Here is a 23400-nt window from a genome sequence, read left to right as displayed (position 1 = left end):
ATCACTTCTTCATCCATCCATCACTTCTTCATCCATCCATTCATCATCCATCCATCACATCTTCATCCATCCATCACTTCTTCATCCATCACTTCTTCATCCATCAATCACTTCTTCATCCATCACTTCTTCATCCATCACGTCTTCATCCATCCATCACTTCTTCATCCATTCATCCATCCATCACTTCTTCATCCATCCATCACTTCTTCATCCATCCATCCTACACTTCTTCATCCATTCATCCATCCATCACTTCTTCATCCATCCATCACTTCTTCATCCATCCATCCTACACTTCTTCATCCATCCATCACTTCTTCATCCATCCATCCTACACTTCTTCATCCATCCACCACTTCTTCATCCATCCATCCATCACTTCTTCATCCACCACTTCTTCATCCATCCATCCATCCATCACTTCTTCATCCATCCATCCATCCATCCATCACTTCTTCATCCACCACTTCTTCATCCATCCATCCATCCATCCATCCATCCATCCATCCATCCATCCATCCATCACTTCTTCATCCATCCATCACTTCTTCATCCATCCATCACTTCTTCATCCATCACTTCTTCATTCATCCATCACTTCTTCATCCATCCATCCATCCATCACTTCTTCATCCATCATCCTACACTTCTTCATCCATCCACCACTTCTTCATCCACCACTTCTTCATCCATCCATCCATCACTTCTTCATCCACCACTTCTTCATCCATCCATCCATCCATCACTTCTTCATCCATCCATCCATCCGTCATCCATCCATCACTTCTTCATCCATCCATCCATCCATCCATCCATCCATCCATCCATCCATCCATCCATCCATCACTTCTTCATCCATCCATCCATCCATCCGTCATCCATCCATCACTTCTTCATCCATCCATCCATCCATCCATCCATCCATCCATCCATCCATCCATCCATCCATCCATCCATCATCCATCCATCACTTCTTCATCCATCCATCCATCAGTCTATGTATTTTTGAAGCTTGTGGTAAAAATGAATATTTTTCTTTTATTTTTCTGATTTTCTGACAAACCATCTCTCAGATCAGTCAGGGTCTGACCTGGTTGGATCTGGTTTGATCTGGTTTTATCTGGTTTGATCTGGTTTGATCTGGTTTGATCTGTTTGATCTGGTTGGATCTGGTTTGATCTGGTTGGATCTGGTTTGATCTGGTTTGATCTGGTTGGATCGGGTTGGATCTGGTTTGATCTGGTTTGATCTGGTTTGATCTGGTTTGATCTGGTTTGATCTGGTTTGATCTGGTTTGATCTCTGAGCTGCTCTGAGTTGTTGTCTGATGTGAACCTTGTTCCCGTCTGAACAGAGCTCTCTGTGTTTGTGCAGCAGGAGCTGCTCTGACACCTGTACTGACACATTAATGAGGAACAAAGAGCAGATAAGAGGAGGCCCAGGTGAACACCTTCATCAAACATGAACTTCACAGGTAAACACCGAGCTGACCCACACAAAGAGGAAGTTCAGGCTCAGAGAGCAAACAGGTGAGTTAAAACAAAGAACACGGAGCTTCCTCTTAACCAAACACAGCAGATCCATCTCTGTCCTCTCATTGGTTCATCCAGAGTCCACCAACAGCTACGCCCCCCCAGGCGGCCTGAGAGAGGCGCTGTTTATGGACCCGTCAGAGCTGGGAGAGAGAAAACAAACTCTTTATTTCTGAGACGGAAAATTAACAATCTGACGCTGGTGTTTTCTACTCAGGGTTAACAGATCAACACTGAAGCACGGTCTCAGTCTACACGGCGTGGGCAGGTGGACTCTGACAGGAGCTTAGAAACAAATACAGAACACGGAGTCACACTTTGGTCCTCCTGGACTCTGTGGCCACGCTACAACAGTCTCCACCTGAACCTCTGACTCTCTGACCCCGACCGCTGGAGCTGCTCAGATTTTAGCTGCTCACTTTTCACCGTCACCGTCTAAACGTCCTGAGGAAACAGGCTTAGCGGCCCCAGACTCTGATTTCACTTCTCCTTTCATATCAGCGCGGTGATCAGACTCTCTGCCCGGTGTGGAGGGTGTTGTGTTGTCCCCCCCCATGTTTGTTGTTATTTGGCGTTAAACGAGTAAAGACTGATTGATATTTCAGAGCAGACAAAAAGAATCCTCAGTGAATCCTTTCAGCAGCAGCAGCAGCAGCAGCAGCAGCAGCAGCAGCAGAAGCAGCAGCAGCAGCAGCAGCAGCAGCAGCAGCAGCAGCAGCAGCAGCAGCAGAAGCAGCAGCAGCAGCAGCAGCAGCAGCAGCAGCAGCAGCAGCAGCAGCAGGAGCAGCAGCAGCAGCAGCAGCAGCAGCAGCAGCAGCAGCAGCAGCAGCAGCAGCAGCAGCAGCAGCTAGCTGTGGCGTAGCCAGCACGTGGAGGGCAGGAAGGTGATCATCTGCCTGTGTTTGAGTCTCTGCTGGCTACAGGACGTTTCCGTCCTGCTCTGTACAGGACTCTCTGTTCACACCTGCTCGGTCTGGTCCAGAGTGGACCCTGTTTGCCTGGGGCTTCATCAGGTTTAGATGTACAGGTAACACACCTGTCCTCTGGCTTCAGCACGCTGAGCGTCACAGCAGTCGTTTCAGGAGGAGGAGGAGGAGGAGGAGGAGGAAGAGGAGGAGGCTCAGTGACCGCTCTGTCCTGAATATTTCCGCTCTGAGCGTTGGTATGTCAGAGGAAGGGTTTCCATGGCGCTGACAGGCGCTGATTGATGCTCACAGCGAGCAGGAAGCAGAATGATTCACAGAGCGAGATGTTTCTGTGGAGCAGAGTTTTCCTGGGCTGAACGGCTGACTACACGCTGACTACACGCTAACCTAACGCTGACTACATGCAGACCTAACGCTGACCTAACGCTGACCTAACGCTGACCTAACGCTGACCTAACGCTGACCTAACGCTGACCACGAAGGAGCAAACATCACTTCCTGTGCCCGTCAGCTTCCTGTGACCGTCAGCTTCCTGTGACCGTCAGCTTCCTGTGACTGTCAGCTTCCTGTGACTGTCAGCTTCCTGTCCTCAGCGCTCCCCTCCAGAGGAACGCCGCTCTGCAACTTCAGATTAAAGAGGCCCCCTGCTGGCCAGGAGGAAGATCACACTTCCTCTATGCTGTCCTCTCCATGTGTGTGTGTGTGTGTGTGTGTGTGTGTGTGTGTGTGAGGTAAGGGAGTGATTAAAACTAAACAGTGTGACAGTCTGTGATTCTGCAGAAGGCAACACAAGCACTGCTGACGCATGTGCTCACACACACACACACACACACACACACACACACACACACACACACACACACACACACACACACACACACCAGCTATGTCTCCACAGATAAACACTGAATGTTTATCAATGTGCGACAGTGTGTCTGAGAAAAATGTGACCTCTGACCGACTCACAGCGTCCGTCAGCCTCAAGGTTCCACTGAGAAAACAAGACGAGGCCCCGCAGCACCAAACGTACTGACCAAACACCCGCCTCAGAGCCAGAACAGAGCCAGAACAGAGCCAGAACAGAGCCAGAACAGAGCCAGGACAGAGCCAGGACAGAGCCAGGACAGAGCCAGGACAGAGCCAGAACAGAGCCAGGACAGAGCCAGGACAGAGCCAGAACAGAGCCAGAACAGAGCCAGGACAGAGCCAGGACAAAGCCAGAACAGAGCCAGAACAGAGCCAGAACAGAGCCAGGACAGAGTCAGGACAGAGCCAGGACAGAGCCAGGACAGAGCCAGAACAGAGCCAGAACAGAGCCAGGACAGAGCCAGAACAGAGCCAGGACAGAGCCAGAACAGAGCCAGGACAGAGCCAGAACACCAGTGAGGAGAAAGGAAGAGACCAGAAATTCTTTTCAGCACATCCTAGACCCAGACCCAGACCAGGTCTCTGGAGCTCAGGGACCAGGTCTCAGGTGTTAATAAGCGCTCTCACTGTAGGACCAGGAGGACTTCCCATAGACCGTCTCCAGGAGAGGACGGGAAACGCTGATCCCTGTGACCCAGCAGGTCTTAGCTGAGCAGGTCTGAGTCCCTGATGTAGAATCTGCTGACAGCTTCAGGCGGCTCCATGACTCAGCGTTTCTTCTCAGAGGACGTCTGCTCTGTTACATGATACACCGCCATTCTTTGTGTGAGAAGAGTTTCATCATCATCATCATCATCTTCATCATCATCATCATCTTCATCAACATCATGAAGGTTTTCCCTCATGATCTGCTCGTCTTATCGTCTTAAAGAGGGGCGTGCTGGAGGGCTCAACAAATCCTCATCACCTGCTGCATCCAGAGCTCAGACGAGTCAGCGGCGTCACAGAAACCCTCGCCAAAGGTGGCGTGCTGGTAAAACAGAAAAATGCCTTTGGAGGAGAAACGGAGGAAGAGTTTGTCATTCCACAGAAAAAGTCTTCACTTTATTAAAACTCGGTTTCTGATCTGACGCTCCCTCGCGCTCTTTCCCACACATCATTTCCATCTTTACAAAGTCACTTTCAGACGCCGACGCCGCGCTCAGCCCGACTGAAGTTTGACTTAAATTCTCATCAGGAGGTTTATCCCAAAGTTAAAACAGGAGACGTACAGATCTGCAGGGAAATCTCTGACAGACCTTTCTGATGTTACGGTGAGACCTGATGGGTTTGAAGCCCGTCTCTCCGCGCGGGGAACATCGCCACGGAGGACTGACGGGACAAAGCAGGCGCCGCCACTCTGGAAGTGACGGTGTCTGAATCAGCCGCTGGATCTCTGATTCCTGTGAGTCAAAGAGAAATGTGAGCCCACCAAGGTTTCAACAACAAGACCAAGGCTTCACGACCAGCAGCAGCAGAAAGGTCAAGACCACCACGTCACGCCACGTAACGCCACGTCGCGCCACGTCGCGCCACGTAACGCCACGTAACGCCACGTCAAGCTGAGGATAAGAGAAACTGTTGATCTGTTTCCTGCTCACACACAGACCCAGCTGTAAACAAACCTGAACAACAAACATTTCCAGAAGCAGCTCCCGGTGATTTCCTGCTGCGTGTTTGGTTGTTCTGGTTTCCACGGTTTACTCTGGACCTCGTGGCGTTTGGGTTTCTTCCTGTGCACTTTATCAATGACTCCATGATTCTGGATACAGACGCTGCAGGAAGAGGAAAAGTCTAGAAACGTTCAGATCCTCTGATCATGAAGCTTTGGGATAATATAAAGGAGGAGATGAACCATCATCATTAAACCATCAGCAGGTTAATGAGACGTGTGATACAGGGGGGGGGGGGGTGGGGGGGTGGGGGGGGATGGAGAAGTGCCGCCGAAGAGGAAGAGCCGCTCATAAAAAGGCACTTAGGCGTTTATTTACCTCTTTATGAAAATTAAACTGATGAAACGTTCCCAAATCCTCCCTCCAGAAATAGCAGCTGAGCCCTCAGAGGACTCTGCTCCTCTGGGAAATCAGGGTCTGTGGGAATCCAGAGCGGAGCGCGGCCACATGAAACAGAACATTTCCTCCTGAAAACAGCATCATGAGACGTGATGATCCTCCAGGGGAAACAAACCACAGATCGCTTTGATTCCACGAGTCCATGTGGGATCAGATGAGTCAGAAACGAGAAGAAACCACCTCACCCCTCCAGGAACGTAAAATGTCAATCAGGAGGTCTGTTAGTCAGAGAATCAGGAGGTCTGTTAGTCAGAGAATCAGGAGGTCTGTTAGTCAGAGAATCAGGTCTGTTAGTCAGAGAATCAGGAGGTCTGTTAGTCAGAGAATCAGGTCTGTTAGTCAGAGAATCAGGTCTGTTAGTCAGAGAATCAGGAGGTCTGTTAGTCAGAGAATCAGGAGGTCTGTTAGTCAGAGAATCAGGTCTGTTAGTCAGAGAATCAGGTCTGTTAGTCAGAGAATCAGGTCTGTTAGTCAGAGAATCAGGAGGTCTGTTAGTCAGAGAATCAGGTCTGTTAGTCAGAAAATTAGTCAGGGTTCAAGTTTATTAACTAAGAGCAAACTATTCTTTCAGGAACTTTCCATTCACGGAGCGGCGATGCACTGAGACCACACATTAACAGCTGGAGAATTTCAAAATGAAACAAATTGTGTCTGAATCAGATGGTTTTTATCTACAACGACATAATGAGAGGAGCCGGACCAGGAGTCAGCAGGTCTCAGGTTTTACAGCCCAAAAGAACCAGCAGAGGATCATCATTGGGGTGGGGATACGAGCCAGACTGAACACACAGCCGACAGCAGACGTACGAGGTCAACACGCCACAGAGCGGCGCTGGGCCACAGACACGTGGTGTGTTCCTGGTGGATGAAATAAACTCTCTGGTTAAAGTTTGAATCTGTGACAGATTTGAGAGGTGTGATGGTCTCCCTGTAAGCAGCTCAGCCTGAGGAGACCCTGAAACCTGTGACACGGTGAAGTGGTAATGAGGGGTTCCTCCACACGGATGCTTCAGGTTACTCTACACCTTTCTTTCAGGGTGATGTCAAACTATGTTTTTTGTCCCACTTCTCTTCCTCTCCACCGGCGCCGCTCACTTCACGCCAGTCGTTTGTGGCTTGTTAGCGTCCATGACACTTTGCTCCCTTTGTTCAGGTCAGGACCACAGACCAATCAGAAGCTCAGACTCATTTTCTGACTCCCAGCTGACCTCCACGTGAACCGTCCGGCTCTTTGAGCAGTTCAACAGCCCCCCCCCCTCACTGCGACCATCGGTCCAAACATGTAGACGGCAGAAAGTGAAGCACAGAGCCTCCTCCTCCTCCTCCTCCTCCTCCTCTGAGCGCAGCTCCATCCTGCCAACCCTCTGAAATGTTTTCACTCTGGCATCTCGCCGCTCCGTCCCCTAAATCATGCAACGCGCTGCAGTCCACTCAATCTGTCAAACGCGCTGCGAATCCTCTCAATTAGCAGCGCTGCGAAGTGTAGCCAAAACTCCCCGGTGTTTTCATAGCAGCGAGTCTGCCAGAGCTATTTATTTATGAAACCAATTTATTAGTGTTGTCTCTGGGTTTCAGAGAGGAGCACGAGCCGGAGTCTGAACTTGCGAGCTCCTCTCTCAGAGAGCTGCTGAAACTCTGCGTCACTCCTCAGGAAACAGGTCCGAGCTGCAAACAGACGACACCAGATCACTTCACACAGAGTCGCCTCTTTTTACCGAGGGGCTGAAACCATCTCTCTGTCACACTAAACATGAACACATGAAGCACCAGAGGACAGAGCCCTCAGCACGTGAGGGGGAGAGCTGCGCCTGGTGGCACTGCAGCCAATCACTGACCGCCTCCTTCTCCTCAAACATCCAACCAACCAACCGTCCTCCTCAGAGACATGAAAACAGGTCTCACTGAGCAGGAACATGTGAATCAGCTGGTTTAGAGTCAGACCTGTTAGAAACACTGACACAGCACTGATCATTTTTACTTTCTGCAGAGTGTTGTTTTAAACCTTTAAACCAGATCCTACTTCAGTAGAAGACCAGAAACGCAGCTGTGGGACCAGAGTACGTTCCCACATGGACCAGAACTGGAACCGAGCCGGGAGCAGAGACGAACCGGACAAGGATCCTGTGTAATTTACTTGATTAACAAGGTTCATGCTTCTGCATCAAATGGACATCGTAGTAGTCTGTTGTGCAGCTCTGTATCTGCGCTGAGCCCGCTGTAGGCCGGGTATCACCTGGACGGAGTCTCCGTGATGTCACCCATTTGTTTCTGATGCAGAGTTTTGAAGCTTAATGTTGACAGAGGCCATGTTGCAAATGCTGAACTCGACGCAGCGTCATTCAAGCCAGGATGAGGTAAAGAGGCAGATCTTATGTCTCCTTGGAGACAGCTACAGGGCGCCCACCTGTCAGTCAGGTCAGCCACGCCCTTATATGGGCAAAGCTCCAAAGTTAATGAACTTAAAACAGGATGACAGGATAAACTTCCCTGAACAGAAGTTTCTGGTAGAGAAATGATCTCACCTGGCTGATCACCTGTCACTTCCTGCAGTGAGACACTCTGTTCTGAATGGGTGTGTGTGTGGTTGCTCGTGTTCCTGCAGCCAGCCTCTAGTGGACGCTTGAGTAACTGCAGTTTTTAATACCACAGTGTCATATTTTTAGACTGGATGTTCCCGATCCACATCCACTCCACTCCGGAGGGGATGGAGGGGATGGAGGGGGTGGGCTCTAGCTCCCCCTACAGGACCATAGGGGATGTAGGGGATGGAGGGGATGGGCTCTAGCTCCCCCTACAGGACCGGAGGGGATGGAGGGGATGGGCTCTAGCTCCCCCTACAGGACCGGAGGGGATGGAGGGGATGGAGGGTATGGGCTCTAGCTCCCCCTACAGGACCAGAGGGGATGGAGGGTATTGAGGGGATGGGCTCTAGCTCCCCCTACAGGACCGGAGGGGATGGAGGGTATGGGCTCTAGCTCCCCCTACAGGACCATAGGGGATGGAGGGGATGGAGGGGATGGGCTCTAGCTCCCCCTACAGGACCGGAGGGGATGGAGGGGATGGGCTCTAGCTCCCCCTACAGGACCAGAGGGGATGGAGGGGATGGGCTCTAGCTCCCCCTACAGGACCGGAGGGGATGGAGGGGATGGAGGGGATGGGCTCTAGCTCCCCCTACAGGACCGGAGGGGATGGAGGGTATGGGCTCTAGCTCCCCCTACAGGACCGGAGGGAATGGAGGGGATGGGCTCTAGCTCCCCCTACAGGACCGGAGGGGATGGAGGGGATGGAGGGGATGGAGGGGATGGAGGGGATGGGCTCGAGCTCCCCCTACAGGACCGGAGGGGATGGAGGGGATGGGCTCTAGCTCCCCCTACAGGACCAGAGGGGATGGAGGGGATGGGCTCTAGCTCCCCCTACAGGACCAGAGGGGATGGAGGGGATGGGCTCTAGCTCCCCCTACAGGACCGGAGGGGATGGAGGACCGGAGGGGATGGAGGGGATGGGCTCTAGCTCCCCCCACAGGCCTGGAGGGGATGGAGGGGATGGGCTCTAGCTCCCCCTACAGGACCGGAGGGGATGGAGGGGATGGGCTCTAGCTCCCCCTACAGGCCTGGAGGGGATGGAGGGGATGGAGGGTATTGAGGGGATGGGCTCTAGCTCCCCCTACAGGCCTGGAGGGGATGGAGGGGATGGAGGGTATTGAGGGGATGGGCTCTAGCTCCCCCCACAGGCCTGGAGGGGATGGAGGGGATGGAGGGTATTGAGGGGATGGGCTCTAGCTCCCCCTACAGGACCGGAGGGGATGGAGGGGATGGGCTCTAGCTCCCCCTACAGGCCTGGAGGGGATGGAGGGGATGGGCTCTAGCTCCCCCTACAGGACCGGAGGGGATGGAGGGGATGGGCTCTAGCTCCCCCTACAGGCCTGGAGGGGATGGAGGGGATGGGCTCTAGCTCCCCCTACAGGACCGGAGGGGATGGAGGGGATGGGCTCTAGCTCCCCCCACAGGCCTGGAGGGGATGGAGGGGATGGAGGGGATGGGCCCGGGCTGTGGATCCTGAGCAGTCTGTTGTCACACCCAGGCACTGTCTGGTCAGAGGTCTTAGTCATACTCTCAGGACCAGCACTTCCTGTCAGAGCTCGCTGTCTGCTCTCCGCCTGCTGCACAGAGCACGGTCTACGCCCACACAATGACCGGCACTGTTTGGTCTTACAGGAAGGCCGTGTGTGTGCTGGATCAGCTGTTCAGGCTGATCAGCTGTTGTCTTTGTCCGTGTTGAATGTGGGACATGCTGCGTCTTCTGGCAGACATCCTGAAGTCCTGGATCTGTGGGGATAAGAGCGTCTGGCTGTCGGGGCAGTAATCACAAACCGTTTTCTGGTCTCGTTCTCAAATTATCAGAAACAGCAGAGTCACCCTGAGAGAAGAGGGCGGAGGAAAAACCCTCGATTTGCTGCTTTTTGTTGCAGAGCAGAAGTTGTTAAACTGGAATGTTAAAAAAAAAAATCTCCAGTATTTCCCCGATGACCAACATCTGACGTTTAGGGCCTAAGACACGACCATCTGTGTAACGGTAGCATTTAGATGATCATCCACCATCTTAGATTGGGGCAAACACATACAGACGTCTCATCCTGGAACAACAGAGTGTTTTTAGTATCCTGCTGATACCGAGTCCTGGTCCTGTACTCAGGTTCTCAGAGAAAGACTTTGATAAAGAGGGAAGGAAGTGAAGCTGCAAACTTTTCTTGTTTTGTGTTTTATCAGCAACATGAAGTGAAAAATGTCTGGAGCATGTCTCCAGCTTCTAAATTTCATTTAACTTAGTCCAGAAAGTTTGGATGTTGAAGTCACCTTTAAGGCTTAAAGCAGGCTGAACGATCCACCGCCAGAGGAAACACTGAACTTCATCGCCAGAGGAAACACTGAACTTCACCGTCAGAGGAAACACTGAACTTCACCGTCAGAGGAAACACTGAACTTCACCGTCAGAGGAAACACTGAACTTCACCGTCAGAGGAAACACTGAACTTCACCGTCAGAGGAAACACTGATCCAAACTTCACCGTCAGAGGAAACACTGAACTTCACCGTCAGAGGAAACACTGAACTTCACCGTGACAGTAACTTTAAATCTCACACTCACCCCAACAGCACAAACTGAACATCTCTTCCTCCAGACGACGATACCAACAAGAGGAAACACTAGAATACATCAGGCCATGGGCTGAAACTCAGCTACGAGCTGGTTTACTGAGAAGTGAAGCAAACCTTCAGGTGTAAAAGCTGCAGTTCCTCAAGTGTCCACTTGGGGCTGCTGCCAAAGATGAAGTAATCCCAGTTTGACCAAACTGCCTGACTCTGAATCAGAATTAAACAAGTTTAAATCTGCAATAATATGGGATCAGCCTGTTTCCAAAAGGCCTGTTAGTCAGAGAATTGGTTTGGATTTTGTCAGGTTTCTTCGATCCAAACTAACTTCATGACTAACAGGTCTAATGACTTTCTGACTAACAGGCCTAATGACTAATAGTCCTCTGACTGGAGGGCTCTCTGGTTATCTGACTCACAGTCTTTCTGACTAACAGCCCCCTGACTAACTGTCCTTCTGGTTTTCTGACTAACAGGCCTAACAATAAATCTGGTTCTGCAGTTCCTGTTTCAGCAGATGATGACTTAGTTCCTGGTCCAGACGCCAGCTGTGTGCGGTGTTTCTTGTCGTGAACGGGTCTGAAGTTTGTGAGATAACGTCGATGCAGACGAGTTCACGTCCTGAATGTCTGTCACTCCATGTTCTGCCGGCTCTCAGAGACAAACAGCAGCCGAGCTCACGCTGCCCCCTGTAGGTCAGTCCGTGTCATGGCTGCAGTGACGAACTGTCCTGCAGGCTCGTTGGTGGAAAGGGAGAGAATTCAAACAATGCAGCGAACAAACACGTCTCTGCATGAACTGAGGGATGTGACCACAGTTTGTTTTCAGCACACAGGGAGGAGAACAACGCTCCACCTGAAAATCCTCAACAGGTGTTCAGTGATCGACCGCAGACCTGATGGAGACGAGAGTCCGCTCCACAAACAGGATCCAACAAAGACCTGATGGAGACGAGAGTCCGCTCCACAAACACCGTCCAACAAAGACCTGGACTTAATCAATCCTGTCATTGTCTCCACAAACCATCACACCTGTTCACTTCAAGCTCTACTCACACACACACACACACACACACACACACACACACACACACACACACACACACACACACACACACACACACACACACACACACACACACACACACACCAGGTCTGTCTGTAACACACACACACATCAGGTCTGTAATACACACACACACATCAGGTCTGTAATACACACACACACATCAGGTGTTTCTGTGTCACACACACACACATCAGGTGTTTCTGTGTCACACACACACACACCAGGTCTGTCTGTAACACACACACACATCAGGTCTGTAATACACACACACACATCAGGTGTGTCTGTGACACACACAGAGGGGGGGGGCTCTTTGGTGTCAGGTTAAAATCAAAAATATTAAACCAAAGGAGAAGAACCAGACTCCCAGACGTCTGATGACCTTTTCTCTTCCTCTCTGACCGAACACCAGACCCAGGAGGTGGAGTCAGCACTCTCAGGTGGATCAGATGATGGACTGAGGTCTGGACCCCATGTGGGGACGGTTTCAGACTCTAGTACTCTGTTCTTCTTGTCTTAGTTTCAGCTCTGCGTCCGTCTCTCGTGTCGATCAATAGCGCTGCAGCGTTGGTGAGGCCCAGCGTCCCTCTCCGTCCTCCTTCCCTCCGTCTGCTCCGGTCCCCGAGGCCCTGGTCTCTACCTGGAGCCAGGCGGGTCCGACAGCGATCGATACCTCTGCAGGGCTGAGGGGACGAGGGGAGCGGGTTCCTCTGGGCGGATCAGAGCCGCGCGACATTTCTGGGAAGGTTCTGGAGCTGTTCTGATGGGAAGTGGGTTTTAACGGGCTGGCAGCGATAAAACGCACATATTAATATTTCACATGGCTGCTGGCGTTCCTCAGCTTCCAGGGCTTTCCAGGAATCAGAGTCTGCCACACAAACTGGAAACTTTCTCATGTTCTGCTTTCCTGCACTTTAAACAGGATCCAAAGGAGCGGTCCTGGTCCAGACTGGACCTGTGCAGACTGGACCTGTGCAGACTGGACCAGTGCAGACTGGACCAGTGCAGACTGGACCAGTGCAGACTGTCAGACCTCTAAAACTAAAATGATGTGGACGATGTCAAAGTGTCATTCCTGCTTTGATAAAACTAAAAACATTTGGACCCTGTGTCAAACCGAAATAGAATAGAATAGAATAGAATAGAATATGTCTTTATTGGCTGAAATGGCCGACTTCCTGTCGGGTTTCCACCACACTGACGACAGACGTTTCTGTAGGTCTGGATATGACCTTCTCCATGTTTAAAGAGGGGGTGTTCTCCATGTTTAAAGAGGGGGTGTTCTCCATGATTAAAGAGGGGGTATTCACCATGTAAAAGAGGGGGTATTCCCCACAATTAAAGAGGGGGTATTCTTCATGATTAAAGAGGGGTATTCTCCATGTTTAAAGAGGGGGTATTCTCCACAATTAAAGAGGGGTATTTTCCACAATTAAAGAGGGGGTATTCACCATGTTCAAAGAGGGGGCATTCTCCATGATTAAAGAGAGGGTGTTCTCCATGTTTAAAGAGGGGATGTTCTCTATGTTTAAAGAGGGGGTATTCTCCATGATTAAAGAGGGGTTTTATTCATGATTAAAGAGAGGTTATTCTGCTTACCGATGTTATAGACATGGATATAAAGTATAAATGCTGGATGTTTGAACTGAGCTTGTGCATTTTTTCTAAAATGCTATATATTCCTGAATTTGTCTGAAAATATCACAAGACCTTCATGAGACCTGCTGAAATGGTGAGGTCATCACATCAGGACCTCCTCACCACATATTTGAGGGGTAGGGTCTTGAACACCAAGATTTGCTCATAGCCCCGCCCCTGTCAGGTCCTTCAGAGTGCTGGCCAATCAGAGGGAAGGGGGGTAGCCGAGCAGAGAGCCTTAAAGTGACAAATGCTAAAAATTTGGTTATCTACAACACCTTTGAGAGAAAATTAAGACGTTTTTTTTAACAGTAAATCATGTAAAGATGCTACGGGGGCACCAGGGGGACAGAATAAAGACTGACAAACAGCACAGTACCCCTCTTTAAGTTTGATCCATGCGCTTTGTTCAGACAGCCTCTGGGTTTGACACAAACTGTGTGTTAGGAGGATATAACTGCTGATGGCTTTCTGAGGACTCTTGTGTGACGTTTACGACCTGCTTTACCAGCTCGAGCCGAGCACACAGGAAACATACACAGCCGGCCCTCCTTTGTGCAGATGTGGGTCACGCAGACACGAGCTGGATCAGGTCTCTGCTGCGTCTCCAGCCAAAGACACAGTCACAGCTGGAGAAAGCGTCTCCAGGCAGCGTTTCCACGACACAAAGTGCATCTGTTTCTCACAGACACAGCCGCAGACTCAGAGATCCTCTCTGGCCTCGTTCCCTCCGTTTGTCTGAGCGACGGGCCGACTGGCCCGGACAAACTGGCCCGCTCAGCGTCCGTCTACATGACCCCTGTCACCAGCGCGTCGGCAGCCCGCAGCCAGACACCGCTGGAGTGAAATTAGAGGTGGCGGGCGTCCGCTGTCTCCAGCCACAACAGAGAGACAGAGACAGAGAGAGAGCACTCGCTCTGCGGCAGGACAGACAAGGAGCCGGGGCCAAAGTCGACTCTAAACTCCAGCTAACCCCAGAAAAGAGCCACGGGGGGGGTGAGAGCGGGGACGAGCATCACCCAGCACCACCAGACAGCCTGGATTCACCCAGGGCACTCAGTCTAGACGGCCTCTAATGGTGGTCCTGGTACCAACTGTGCTCCAGCTGAGCCAGACAAAGAACCCACAGCGGGCCCTGAACCCCACGTTTACAGAGTTCAGCGCTGAAGGAGTTCATCTTCCTGTGGATGAAGACGTCTGAGAAATTCAGAGCTAATCCACTGAATGTTGAATTCAGATCAAACTTTTTAAGAGTGAACTCACTTCTCCTCAAACATCCGTCGCTTCAGACCCGGTGTGTGTGTGACACTCACGTAGACGCTCGTCCTCCCAGGCCCAGCTCAGAGACCAGCTCCACCCGCCTCACACCGAGCGGAGAAAACTCTGAGATGGTCCCGTTATTTCCTCCTGTCGTCACTTTGTCACTGCTTGATGGGAGCTGACAGAACTGGGACTGCGACACACACACACACACACACACACACACACACACACACACACACACACAGAGGGTCGAGCACCTAGCTGTCTAAACCCTGTTTTACCTTCCCGTTGTTCCTCCACGGCTCCGTCTTTGGACCGTTGGAGATCTGAGTACAGAGACTCTGCAGCCCTCAGGGTCTCAGAGAGGAGTGTGAGGACACAGGAGTGTGTTTTCTGATGAACGTCTCTGGACTGTCTCTTTATCACGCCGTCAGTCACGGCCACTCTCATCTGAAGAGTGATTTGTCTTCATGCGTTCGGTTATATTTGCTGGTTTCTGAGCGCTCCCTGCCCTTCCACCTGCTCATGAGGAACACCAAAGCCTGAGGCGGGTAGAGCACACCTCACTTCACTGTCATGTTTAAACCAAACTGCAACGCCTCATCTGCAAACATGGAGCTGATGTAGAAGTGCATAAAACTGCAGTTCATCGAGTGTCCACCAGAGGCTGGCTGCAGAGAGAGCAGAGGCCACGTCCACTCTCCTTCAGAGAGAGGATCTTCACTGCGTATCAAACATGTTCACAGCCTGGACCTGAAACGCTCAGGGTCTGGACTGTCGTTTCTCTAAGAACCTTTCATAACTTTTTATTTTGAAGATACCAAACTTTGGGGTTTTGCCCATATAAGGGCATGGCTGACTTAACTGACAGGAAGTGACCTGTAGAGGGATGGGGGTCGTTTTACTTTTTTCAGCCCTTTTTCTTATCAACGCCATGATTTTTGGAGAGTTACAGGAAGTGGTGAATATAACAAGAAAAGAAATTAGCCCGTCCCCATTTTTGGCCCTTTGGTACGGTGGCCTGTGGGTGTCACACCATTTGCAAGTGAATAATATACCACACATAAAAAACACTGAGGCAAACACCACAGCACAACAAACGTTAAAGAGGTCAACTTTAACTGTTTTCTCACAGATACAGGAAAGTTCAGCTCAGTTCAGATCAGTTCAGATCAGCTCAGTTCAGCTTAGCTCAGCTCAGCTCAGCTTAGCTCAGATCAGCTCAGCTTAGCTCAGCTCAGCTCAGCTCAGCTCAGATCAGCTCAGCTCAGCTCAGCTCAGCTCAGTTCAGCTTAGCTCAGCTCAGCTCAGCTTAGCTCAGATCAGCTCAGCTTAGCTCAGCTCAGCTCAGCTTAGCTCAGATCAGTTCAGCTTAGCTCAGCTCAGCTCAGCTTAGCTCAGCTCAGCTCAGCTTAGCTCAGCTCAGCTCAGCTCAGCTTAGCTCAGCTCAGCTCAGCTCAGCTCAGCTCAGCTCAGCTCAGCTCAGCTCAGCTTAGTTCAGATCAGTTCAGCTTAGCTCAGCTCAGCTCAGCTCAGCTCAGCTTAGTTCAGATCAGTTCAGCTTAGCTCAGCTCAGCTCAGCTCAGCTCAGCTCAGCTCAGCTCAGCTCAGCTCAGCTTAGCTCAGATCAGTTCAGCTTAGCTCAGCTCAGCTCAGCTTAGCTCAGCTCAGCTTAGCTCAGCTCAGCTCAGCTCAGCTTAGTTCAGCTCAGCTCAGCTCAGCTCAGTTCAGCTCAGCTCAGCTCAGCTTAGCTCAGCTCAGCTCAGCTCAGCTTAGCTCAGCGTGGAGATGCTAACACAGTCAGGTGGAGCAAAGTGCACATAGCTGCAGGCCTCAGTGTTTGGATTTTCTTAAAACACGTTGTAAGTCACTCTTTGAGACGCAGCAGATAATGATCCACAGGTCATGGCCGCATTCCATTTCTAGTGAATTCTCTGACAAATGTGCAGATAAAGTTTTCACAGCCTGAAGGTTTTAGACTAAAGTGTCAGCTTTTATTTCAGGTCTGTCTGATCTGTTACTCGGACTGTGTGCAGTCATTCAGTCATTCAGTCATTCAGTCATTCAGTCATTCAGTCACTCAGTCATTCAGTCACTCAGTCACTCAGTCACTCAGTCATTCAGTCACTCAGTCACTCAGTCATTCAGTCATTCAGTCACTCAGTCATTCAGTCACTCAGTCACTCAGTCACTCAGTCATTCAGTCACTCAGTCATTCAGTCATTCAGTCACTCAGTCATTCAGTCACTCAGTCATTCAGTCACTCAGTCACTCAGTCATTCAGTCCAGCGGTTGATGGTGACTCGTCCTGTTTCCTGAGGGGACACCAGTCCGTCCGGGGACAGAAAAGAGCTGGAGCTGGGCGTACGGACAGATTCCTCCTGAGCTGAGAGACTTTCAGAGACAACTCTGATCAGAGATCCTGTTTCTAAGGTCACAAACTCTCTTACACACTCCAAACATCCCCTGTGTAAGAGGACAGGTGAGAGGAAAAACGTCCAGACTGTCCCTTTAACGCCCCCCTTTAAAACCCAGGAGGACCAGTGAGAGAGAGTTGCAGTCAGAGAGTGTCTGAGTGGATTTCAGGATTCAGCAGAGAGCGCGCTCAGACTGCCGAGTTCATCCTGGCCCCGCCGGGCTACAGATCGGATAACGTTGTCACTTTGGGTTTGAGCTGTAATTTCCTGGAAAACGAGGCGCGATGTGACAAATGGCGCTCACGGTGAAAGAGCTGCCGAGGGACGAGGACGCGTTGCACGGCCGTCAAAAACCTGCGAAGGGACCGGATCAGGCAGGACACAGGGAGGAGCCGGACGCCACTTTTTTCAAAACCCTGAGAGTGTTAACGTTGAGCTGACCTCGGCTCTCTGGTCTTAATTACAGTCAACCTCTGGCTCCATCAGGCCAAAACAGGAGCAGGGTCCTTTCTAAGACCTCAGATACTGGACTGAGTCCTCCTTCAGCTCCCTAAAACCACCGTCTCCCCTCCTCTCCCCGAGGACAGGGAGCCGTGACCTGAAGTGTTCCCGCACACACTGGGCTCTCTGCCTCTCCTCACAGCAGCTATAAAAAGACGGGCAGATGTAAACGGAGGGCCGCAGAGGAGCGCACTGTCAGGAAATGAAGATTTACCAAAGACCGTCACATGACCTCGGTCGTCCCTGAGACTCCACTTCAGCGTAAACAGCACCAAAATAAGCTGTGGAGAAGTTTCCAGTCATTAATACACAGCGTCACGCTTCCTCTGCATGAAATCGCCATATCTCGCTTCCTCATTCCTGTCAGGCCGGCGAGCTGCAGGAACGCACACTTATCGTTTCCCAAACAGAGACGCTTTCAACACGCGCAGGCTTCAGAGCCACAAGTGTGAAACGCCAACTTGTTCAGGCACCCCGGGGCCCCCGGACTCTTCAGAGAGAATAAACAATCAGCCGACGTTTAACATTCATACCTTCACACCGCAGAGCGCCGCTCTGTCAAACAACAGGAGCAGAAACTGGCTGCTGTCCAGAAACTTCACTTCCCCATTTCACACCTCAGCTGATACAACACAGGAGACGTCTGCACAGCACCGAGGCCTCCTGCAAGCAAAACCAGCACGGCCTGTGGCACAGAGGAGCTGACAATCATCCTGAAGTCTGTCACCATTTGAGCTGTGTCCACTGACAGCTAGGTCTGCTGTGCTAACCAAGAGCCCATTTAGGGCCTGTGTCCACTGACAGCTAGGTCTGCTGTGCCAATCATGAGCCCATTTAGGGCCTGTGTCCACTGACAGCTAGGTCTGCTGTGTTAATAAAGAGCCCATTTAGGGCCTGTGTCCACTGACAGCTAGGTCTGCTGTGTTAATAAAGAGCCCATTAAGGGCCTGTGTCCACTGACAGCTAGGTCTGCTGTGTTAATAAAGAGCCCATTAAGGGCCTGTGTCCACTGACAGCTAGGTCTGCTGTGCCAATCATGAGCCCATTTAGGGCCTGTGTCCACTGACAGCTAGGTCTGCTGTGCTAATCATGAGCCCATTTAGGGCCTGTGTCCACTGACAGCTAGGTCTGCTGTGCTAATCATGAGCCCATTTAGGGCCTGTGTCCACTGACAGCTAGGTCTGCTGTGCTAATCATGAGCCCATTTAGGGCCCGTTTCCACTGACAGCTAGGTCTGCTGTGCTAATAAAGAGCCTATTAAGGGCCTGTGTCCACTGACAGCTAGGTCTGCTGTGCTAATCATGAGCCCATTTAGGGCCTGTGTCCACTGACAATAGCTTTTTTGACCCAAAATGTTAAACAGAGCATTAAAGACATAACTACTGCTGAAATCAGTCTGCCTCTCTCAAAGTTTGAGCAACACTTTTATTGTTGGGGAACTTTAATCTTCTGATGTGTTGCCTTTTATCATTATTCTCTCTGCTTAAATTAGCAACTTCCTCTCATAGTTTGAGCCATGACAAGATTTCCTGATTGACTGTAGTGTTTCTATTAATGATGGATTAAGCCATTATCACATGCTCAGCACTTTTTCTCAGCTGAATCAGCTCTTTACTCCCGCATTTAAAGCTGTGTCCACATGAACAGGAAACTTTAGTCTTCTTTTCTACAGGAACTCAAGGTCAAGGGTCTGTGTCCACTAACATTATTCCCTCTGCTGAAATTAGTGTTAGTGTCAAATATTTACTGTAAATCAGCTAATTTAGCTGATGTTACTCACATTAAGGGCCTGTGTCCACTGACAGCAGATTTTTTTAAACCATAACTTTGATTTCAGAGCCCGTTTCACAGGAGCTCACTGCTGCTGAGTCACACATGTCGCCCTCATTGGTGGCATCGGCTCAGTCAGTTTACATCATGGACGGAGATCGTTGACCAGAAAACTCCACCTGCTCTGTGCACAGTGACGGTTACCGTCAGTCTCCTGGAGTCTGGGATCAAACCCACAGTCACCCAGTGACAGTTACCATCAGTCTCCTGGAGTCTGGGATCAAACCCACAGTCACCCAGTGACGGTTACGAGACAAACGTGACGTGAAAAAAATCAACAAATTAACAGCATCAACCCACATCACAGTCACATGCCTCCCTATGGATGAGTCGTTCATAGCAACAGTCTGTTATCAAGAAGTAACAAACCACTGTTACACTCTGTTGCTGTGTGACCACCAATCAGAACTCAGTATTTCATACAAAGGATCCGGTGTCGCGCTGACGCCACGTAAAGGACTCGCTGTAAAGATGGTGGAAGCAAGAAATGGGACTCAACCAGCAGCAAAACACAATTTTAAACACACACACACACACACACACACACACACACACACACACACACACACACACACACACACACACACAGTCTAGTATCGTCTTAATCCAGGGTGATCAAAGTATTTGACGCTTGCAGAACGAGCACTTTGACATTCAGTCTGTTCACATCAGTGATCTGATCATCAGACAGGAGGAGGAGAAGGTTTACGTGTCAGACAGGATGGCTCTTCTTTCTTACACACACACACACACACACATACACACACACACACACACACACACACACACACAGTGAGCATCTGACAGCGGCGGCGGCAGTAATGGATGAGTCACCGTCATAACTTCTCTGCAGGTGTCTGTTTGTCTCTCCGTCCAGCAGGATGAATGGGTGGACTCACTGGATTTACGAGAGCCAATCAGCAGCCAGACAGCGAGGACGCACGTCTTTCATTTTCTGACCACTTATTTTTCACCACTCGCTGTCTGAAGTGAGTGAAAACAGACGTCACAGAGGCAAAAACATTAAAGAAGGACCGCAGGTAGAATCAAACATGGCAGTCACATGGCTGCCCATGAACCAATCAGAGAGCTCGATACATTATCGATGAATTATAATGTCAGATCTCGCCTGTATACTAACAAGACGACACACTTTGAACCCAACACCAGAAAGACCAGATCAGTCTCCTTCAGGCTGAAACCACCTGAGCACAGCAGCTGTACCTTTAAGGTTGCCATAGTGACAAACGGCTGTAACTGCAAAGGAACAAAAAGGTGTTTTCACGCTGAGAGCAGGTAAAGTTTGACTCTGACCGTGAGGTTTAGTCTGACGCTGCTGTCAATGACCTCACTCAACACTTCTTTCTAAACCAGCTCTGATTGGACGTCAGACAATCCCTGAGCTCTGATTGGACGACAGACGATCCATGAGCTCTGATTGGACGACAGACGATCCCTGAGCTCTGATTGGACGTCAGACAATCCACCAGCTCTGATTGGACGACAGACAATCCCTGAGCTCTGATTGGACGTCAAACGATCCCTGAGCTCTGATTGGACGACAGACGATCCCTGAGCTCTGATTGGACGTCAGACGATCCCTGAGCTCTGATTGGACGACAGACGATAGGCTATATGAGTGCTGATGGAAGTTTCACCAACAGTGGACTCAAACTGTTTTTTCACGCTGTTTAAAAAAGTCTGCCTTTGTGAGGACGGTCTGTGGCGTTGACTACAGTGACACCTGTGGTCAGAGCTGGTAGTGTTGATCTGTTTCAGAGCTGAGGCCTGCATTTGGAGCTCATTTTAAACTCAACTTTTCTTTGTCCCAGACAAGTTTTCCCAGGATGCAAAGTGGCGTTACACAGCGCTGTCATTGGAAACGTGACGTGCCATAAATGGATTTGTGTTCTCCTGGGAGGAATCAGACGTGTTGACGAGTTTCTGTGGGTGACGTACTTCAGATCAGGGGCTCAAACTCACGACAGGGAAGAAATATCTGATTTCAGAGTTGACCCTGAACGAATGAAGAGGGAGGACGATGGTTTCTGTGGAGTTTCAGGAGAGTCACTCCTGTCTGAGGGTTTCTGTTCTTAAGGTGTGAAAGCTCACGCAGGTGACGGAGCTCACTGCCATGGCAAAGAGGTGAAGCTCACACAGCTGAGAGACCTGAAGTCAGACTGAGGGGAGCAGACAGCATCGCTCCAGACTCCTCACAGAGCGGCCGCTAAATTAAATAAAGGAGCAGACACCGTGTGTTTCAGCCACCAGCAGGGCAGCTCAGTGTGTGCGGCCAACCAGGACGGTGTGTGTACAGCTGTCAGAAATGAAAAAGGCAGATCGATGTCACCATTTCATTTCTGTCTTTGTCTGAAATCATTTTCTCCACCTTTAAGAAAGAAAACGACGAAAACGCTGCACAACAAACACAAATGTTCCTGAATCAGGCAGCAAAGCCTCAGGGTTACAGAACACACACACACACACACACACACACACACACACACACACACACACACACTTTAGTGGAGGAAACATTCTTCTGTCCATCACGAATAAAAAAAGAGGAAATAATAAAGAAACGAAGCAGGAATCTGATCGCGACCCTCCTCCTCCTCCTCCTCCTCCTCTTCGCCTCCATCCTATTGATAGGCAAGGTGGCATCTCTCCCATCCACACCCTTCTACCACTGCGCATGCGTGCCGCGGCAAACAAAAGACCAGGCAATTAAGCGACGGAGGATGCTGATAAAGTTTGACTCGGAGCAGGAAAAGCTTCAGACATCGACGCAGCTGCAGCTCGAGCGACATGAAAGCGTGAACTTAATGCTGGGGGGGGGGGGGGGGGGGGGTACAACCCCTAAATTCTCCATCACCCTGCAAACACGCTCCCCTAAATCCTCCTCCTCCTCCTCCTCCTCCTCCTCCTCCTCCTCCTCCTCCTCGGTGCAATAAAAGAGAAATATGACATCAATAATTCAACTGAATCATGACATAAGCCTGTGTGTGTGTGTGTGTGTGTGTGTGTGTGTGTGTGTGTGTGTGTGTGTGTGTGTGTGTGTGTGTGTGTGTGTGTGTGTGTGTTGTCACACCTCCACACAGACAAAGAGGTGGGGTCTGTCTTATTTCTGCGTGTTGAAATGCTTGCTGGATGTAAAATATGAGGAGGGGGGGGGCCCTCCCTCCGCGTTGCCTAGCAACATGGAGAAATTATATAACGGTAAACAAATTCAGATTGATCGATCCAGATCAAAAGGCGCACCGAGCGCGCGAGGGGACGCTCCACGCGCCGTTTTCCTTCAATGAAAGTGTGAAAATGAGCAAAAGCGGAATGTGTGTGAGGATGAAGCGCGTGCGCTCCAGACTGAACACACCCCTTTTTGAAGCGCGTGCACGTCGTCCTCCTGGAAAAGGAGCAAAGAGGCTGAATAAAGCCCGGACCCCCTAAATCATGCCCTCCGCCCGGGTCCTGCTCCGTCTCCTTTGTCTGATCCGACGCTCTCTTTGTCTCAGACCTCCGTCAGCCCGAGCGGCGTGCGCCCCGGCGGCTGCCCGAGCGGGGAGATGGAGTCAGACAAAAGGGTGGGGAATGAGGATGAAGCCATCAAAAGGCTCAGAAAGCGCTGCTAAAGGAGGGAAAAGGTGGAGAAAGGTGGAGAAAGGTGGGGAAAGGTGCGGCTCGGGTCTTACCGTGCGCTCTGAAGTCCTGACGCTCCCTCGGCTCCTCTCGCGGGTTCAAGTTGCGGCTGCTGTGAATTTTTGCGGCTTCTCCTGCGCGCCCGGCGGCTTGTGCCTGCTGCACGGTACGGCTGGGCTCGGCGATCCTCCGCCTGCGCGCACACGCATCCGTACGTACGTGCACGCGTGTGGATTGTGCATGCACACAGTGAGCACACAGAGCAGAGGCACGATCCACGCCTGGCTCCTGAGAGCAGGGATGTGCTGACTGTTAAAAAGCCCTGTGTCAGATTTAAAGCAGAGGAGGTGAATCCACTCTGAGGCTCATTATTGGAACTTTAGGAGGAGCTGATCTCCTCCTCTCTGAGTTCAGCTTTTCTCCCAACCAGCTCCTCACAGTCACCTCAGCTCATCAGCC

General features: G+C 50.8%; 1 protein-coding gene across 1 annotated transcript in view; it reads right to left on the bottom strand.

Moving 5' to 3' along the window:
• Positions 1-23129, bottom strand: part of LOC141804000 (uncharacterized) — a 33363-nt gene extending 10234 nt beyond the window's left edge. The window contains exon 1 of the mRNA XM_074688176.1: positions 22995-23129. The gene's annotated coding sequence lies outside the window, so the exon portion shown is untranslated. The remainder of the gene's footprint in view (positions 1-22994) is intronic.
• Between the last annotated feature and the right edge of the window lie 271 nt (positions 23130-23400).

Source organism: Halichoeres trimaculatus, unplaced genomic scaffold, assembly GCF_033239565.1.
Source record: "Halichoeres trimaculatus isolate MK-OKI-2021-1 unplaced genomic scaffold, fHalTri1.1 fHalTri1_scaffold_15, whole genome shotgun sequence".
Lineage (NCBI taxonomy): Eukaryota > Metazoa > Chordata > Actinopteri > Labriformes > Labridae > Halichoeres > Halichoeres trimaculatus.
The sequence above is the reverse complement of the archived record's forward strand: the minus strand, read 5'-3'. Positions and strand labels throughout refer to the sequence as shown.